Here is a 6117-nt window from a genome sequence, read left to right as displayed (position 1 = left end):
ACGCCAGATATGTGCCTTAAAAAAAGTAGTCCTACAGTGTTCTTGCAAAAATCAACAACCTAAGCACAAGTGAACACGTAGACAAGCGCTCTACGGTAAGCAATAATGGCAGATGCCTGGACATGACCATAACCTGAGGGTGCTGGGTGCCCAAATTAGAAATCATGGTATCTAACATAAAGCCCCACACAGTGTCACATTCCAGTCTCAGATGTTAATGGAAGAGAAGGCTGTCTAGCCAAAGGGAGAGAGTGACAGGGGATGCAGCCCTACAAACTAATTGAAATGCGCTCTCAAACTCATGCTATCTGAACAGATGAGCAATAAATTGAGCTTTTGGGAATACAAGTGAATAGAGGTGTCTATGGCAGCTGACATATATTGTAGATTCAGTGCATGTCAAGTCAAATGGGGGAAGACACTATTCCCTTGCTTTAGATTCAGAGAAAACTGAGCAGTAATAAGGAGCTGAAGGTTAATTAAGATGTTTATTTATTAAGATCTTAAGAACATTACATTTTACAGTGAAGAGGCAGTGAATGAATACAAGCTAAAATTCCTGCCGTCACGTTACATCTGTGTATCTTGGCAGTCAGGGCTGTAACACTCATTAGGTTGATGTGGTTGAGCCCAGGACTGAATAAATCCGGGCGGAAGACAGGGTTAACAACTTTGTCCATGAACACTTCATATGTGTGGAGATGTTGGCAAAGAGTGACGTCGTAGAATTACAAGCGACGCTGGCGGCCATCAAAGAATACACCTAAATGTACCTGTAAAGTAGGTTTATTAAAAGTAACTGAAAGTGTTACATTTAAATAGAAATTGCCTTCCGACGAACAACAAAGTTGAACGAACTAAAGAATTCTCCAAATGTAGTTTGGAGAATTCTGCCCCTCTGATTCTGCCCCTCTGATTGCATCCGGGTCACTCGTCTCGGCGGTAGAATCCGCTGGAATCTCTCGAAACGCCGAAACGTCTGGAAGATGGCCTTCTCTTGATGGACTTCTGGTCACTGACCCTGGATGGGCTGGATTCTCTGGAACCTCTGAAGTGGTTCACTCCACCTGGGAAGAAAGAAGCCTTTTGTTTAAATAGTTTAACCCTGACCTAGTCCACCGGGACTATGTCTTGTCCCGAGGCCTGGGGAGGAATTTCCCGGGCAGCTTGTACACGGGTGTGTAAAAAAAAAAAATAGCCACTCTCAATCCAGGTAGTACTCCATCAGCTCCATGTTTCCAGTAGTGACTCCACATCAGAAAGTGTAAGTTATGTCAGAGGCTAAACGTGGGTCAATATCTCAGAGATAAACCGGTAACCGTTGCTGCTGTTGTCCATATGGAGAACAACAAGGTGGCCAATGTGTCTGGCCATGTTACCCAATTAAATGTTCAGTACCGACTTGTTTTGTCTCAAGATCGCGCTCGCTGGTGGTTGGTAGTGATAATGCAGGGCAACAACTAAAGCCTTTCCTATCTTATCTTAGCAGGAATACCAGACCTTTGAATCACTTGTGTTTGCAATACCTTATCATCCACATCACATTTCAATACCAGAATGTATTTGGCAAGTGGCCTATCTCCACAGGCACACCTCTCCCTATCTTATGCAACTGATATGTTGCACTCCTTCTGTAAAATCTGCCTCATAAATTCTATATTGTGGACATACCAATCTTTCTAAATCTGCCAATATATCTAACTCTGTTTCACCATACCTACCTTTTGCAATATGGGAAATCCTATTACACAAAATTGCAAACAAAAGAAACAGAGAATGGGGTAAACCAATTTTTCCAGATGGACGCTGCTTTCAATGCTTTGAAACACTCAATTTTCTCCTCAGTCCACTCAATGTTGTTTGGTGCATCCTTTATGTCCACTTCAGACAAAGGACATTGACTACGCCTAGGTAATGATTTATAAAAATGGTTCAGCAGACATTACCTTACCCTCGTCATTTGCATGTGTTGCCCATTTGGTTATCAGGCAGATTTGCTAGAATGGGAGCAGGGAGATGAGATCAATGGAGGGGTGGTTAGAGCTTAAACTCTCTGGTAGTGAGACAGGGTGACAGTGAAACAAAATTACCCCCTGTCCTCACCCCCATAGACTGACCACCCCCCCCTTCAGAGGTGATAAGGGTTCTAACACCCCTCTCCAGGACATCAGTCGTTCCCCATCTCCTCAGGTTGATGGTCCAGATGAACAGCTAAAATCACATGGGATTGTGGAATCTGAAAGACCCCGCAGAATTGAGAATTGAGTTTCACAGATAGTGTCTGTCCAATATACATACAAAGGGTATAGAAAAGAATCGCCCCCTTTAAAATAATCACATTTTGTTGCTTTGCAGCCTGAAATGAAAACGAACAAAAAAATGTATATATATTTGACTGTATTTACAAATTATAACAGCCAAGTGAGAGTAAAAAAAAAAATCATGAGGGAGGTAGGAATTCATGACAAAGAGTGGTCATTGTGTGCATGTGACAACAATATCACAAATTCTCCACAAATGTGGCTTGCATGGGAGGGTTGCAAGAAAAAAGCCACTCCTCAAGAAAGGCCACATGCAGTCACGACTGAGCTTTGCCAAAACGCACCTTGAAGATTCTAAGGCCACGTGAAAAAAGGTGTTATGGTCAGATGAGACTAAAATTAAATGATTTGGCCTCAACGCCGAACGATATGTCTGGTGAAAATCCAATACAGCTCACCATCCAAATAACACCATTCCTACAGTAAAGCATGGAGGTGGTAATATCATGTTATGGGGTCGTTTCTCTGCAGCAGGGATTGGAGCCCTTGTCAGGATAGAAGGAATCGTTCAAGGGACTAATATGAACGCTAGTTGGTGCCCATTAAATGAGTACCTCAAATGCCATCTACACCAATTATAGTGACCTTTCTATAACCTTTCTGTCAACTCTCAATGTGGCTGCTGTGGGGATAATTACTCCACTCCTTTGAGGCACCTTGATGATGAGCACCAAACTTCTCCCTATAACCAGAAAATCTGTTAGGACACTCCCGAGCCCAATGCCCAGGGACACCACACATAAAACAGACACCCTCTCCCTCAGAAATATTCTCTCTGACGATCACAAAGCTTAGCATCTGTACCCCGGCTGTAACCATGCGATTAGTTACCATTAACATTCTGATTACTAGTGGTGTCAACAATAATCGATTCAGCGATGCATCGCAATGCGGGGCATGCACGATTCAGCATTGATGCGGCAAAGTTCCATAATCGATTATATCACTGTTTATTTTCTGGCCTTGAGTGGACATTAAAGTTGTGAAGTTTCAATTAGTTCCGGGGGCATAACAACAATCAAGATAGCGAAGGGAGATGACCGCGATAGACAGTTAATTAAAAACACACCCAAAGCTTGGAAAGCGGACATCTGGGCACATTTGGGCAATACAACTAACTTCACGAATCATGTTGATCGTTGGTATCCTGAGCTGGCTTCAACAACAACAACACAAAAAGTCGACACATCCCAGCCAAGAATTGACGAGTCGCTAGTGTCAACGTTGCCACACAACTCCGAGACGAGCAAAGAGGATCACACGATCGGTGGCATGTTTCATAGCAAAGGATCTACGACCCTATTCTGTGGTAGAAAATGTGGGGTTTCGCCACATGCTTAAAACAATTGAGCCCCGGTATATTGCTGGGTGCCTGGGTGGTTGTTGTTACAATAGTGTGACTGTGATTACTGATTAATATTTGCACAGGAGTTCAGGAAGTGCCCTGTCTTAGAGCTGCTATTTTACTGTGTGTAAAAAAAAAAAAACACTTATGGTCACAGCTGGAAAAAGTTGGCTGTTATTGCTCTATTTAATTTCAAATGGTTCTAAAGCAGAGAGATGAGAAACATTTCTCATTCAAAGCACTGAAAGCAGTGATTTGTTTTCTTTTTCAGGTTTGAAAATGCCATATCCAATACCCTGTACCGTTTTATTTAATGGCATTTATGTTAAAGACACAGGAGAGTGATGATAAAAACACATAGCAGAAAATACAATCTGTTGTTCAATATCTGACTGCTTGTATTGCCTCATGTCTGATGAAAAATGTCCCTTGTGTGCAGTAGAATTTTGATGCATCGCAATGCATCGTAGAATCGAATTGAATCGAATCGTTACCTGGTGAATCGTAATCGAATCGAGTTGTGAGGACAGTGCCAATGCACCCCCCTACTGATTACCTCTGGCAAACTGATACATCTGTGACAACATTTTCATATCTTTCTCGTTGCTTTTCTTGCTTTGTTATCTATAAAGTTTTTCCAATTCTCAAGCACACACCAAAATCTCATGCCAATTTCTAGCTTCCCAAGCAAGAACGTTATATTTAATTGCCTTGCCAATGCCAGGCAAGAGACCTTCGACAAATGTATGCACCGCCATTGCTACACATTGTTCTATCGTCATTCCTGACCACAATTCAAAGTTGTCTTTAAATCTAATCCTGAAATAATTCACAGACTCCTCAGATGTCTGTTTAACCTCAACTATTTTAAACCAATCAAATTGTTTTATAAAGTCTACTTTAGCATCAACCACATGGGACAATGGTTCACAACATTGCTTACACACACTTAGTTTCATCCCTATTTCAAAATTCTTAAACTTTTCACTTTCTAACTTAGCTTTCTCTCCTTCTAAACAATAAATTCTCTCGCACTCCTCTGCCTTTCTTTTATTCTCCTAGCATGAAAGCTTATTTTTACTTTTCTTTTAATAAAACGTCTCAATTTCTCTTCTCCAAATCATCTACATCCTCAAAACCATGATTAGGGAAAACATTATTTCCTGCTCACCAAAGTATCATATATTGAACCAAATGTGGACTAGGACCATGTTCTCTAAATATGTATTCAATCATTACTTTCACTACCTATCTATCAGAGGAAACCTCCTATCTGCTTAATTCTATGAGTTGTAATTTTCAAATCTTGTAGTTGACAAAATCTAATAGGCCTATGTATGATACCACAATTCTATATAACAAAACACTATTAACAATTACGTCACAAAACAATAGCAGTTCTCCGCTATTCTCTAGGTAGAGAAACATCGAAACACACTACACACAGAATTCACCCGAGCAGACATACAATGCAATAATGAACACACACAAAATTTTGCCTGCGTTGAACAAGCAGATTTTACACACATTTTCAACTCTATTTTACCAACTATCAAATTATGGCGTCAACTCATTTCTAATGTTTATTCGCCCATTGGCTGCACATCAGTGTCAATTTATTTTTCAAAAATGTATTCACTGATTGTGTTACTTATACCAAATTCATTTATTAGCTCATAAGAATTTGGTCAAGACGTCTCTTAAAGTAACATAAATAATGTAATTTAAGTTGACCCTATTTTACAATTTGAAATCAGCTATACAATTAAAGTAGGTGTCATTTCCTATTTATCAGTCCAAATGATCAATTAAAATTTTCTAATTCCGTATCTCCACAGAAATGCGCCGGTCACGGAGTCAAGACACTTTTCAAATAAAGGTTAATTACCTTACCTTGATCAGAGGTTTGTTTTAACGTCGAAGACTCGTTAACCCGCGTTAGGGATCCCATCCCCGTCGCCATAAACTGTCGTGGAATTTCACATAGCTTCATTTCCAAAGTATAGCGGAGTCATTTAATACGTTTTAACATGCTGCGTGGAGAGAGTCCGCATGCAAGGAATCTCTCCCGAATGACCGGATCCCTCCTGCTTATATAGAATCTATCATTGTAATCTTAACCAGTGGAAGTTCAGACAATTACTCTACCATTGTATTAGTTCCTGAGGTCCAAATAAGGGCTTTAAACAACGAGGCACAGAATTTTGCCAGACAGGGCAAGTGGTACACCACAGGAGGTACAGGAGGGTAACACAGGGTCAGGATGAATATCTTTTGGGTATAAAGTGGGGAGCAGGTACAGGAAGGGAGTTGCAGAGTTACATGACAATGGGAGAGTAGACAATGGACCTCTAACACCTGGGCCTGATGGTCGCATTATTCAAGAGAGGCTTCTATGCTAGAAATATAAAATATGGAAAGGATTCTAATTGACAGGCTAGATAAGTACAA

The 6117-nt window shown here is 40.7% G+C and overlaps 1 long non-coding RNA gene across 1 annotated transcript; it reads right to left on the bottom strand.

Annotated features, from left to right (window-relative positions):
* Positions 1–475: 475 nt before the first annotated feature.
* On the bottom strand, positions 476–5716 carry LOC117594274. Its single transcript, XR_004575632.1, has 2 exons — positions 5560–5716; positions 476–1067 (listed from the first exon to the last, which is right to left on the bottom strand). It is a non-coding gene; the product is annotated as an uncharacterized LOC117594274 (long non-coding RNA).
* Positions 5717–6117: the final 401 nt, after the last annotated feature.

Source organism: Esox lucius, chromosome 3 (genome assembly GCF_011004845.1).
Source record: "Esox lucius isolate fEsoLuc1 chromosome 3, fEsoLuc1.pri, whole genome shotgun sequence".
NCBI lineage: Eukaryota > Metazoa > Chordata > Actinopteri > Esociformes > Esocidae > Esox > Esox lucius.
This window is presented reverse-complemented; position numbering and strand designations above follow the sequence as displayed.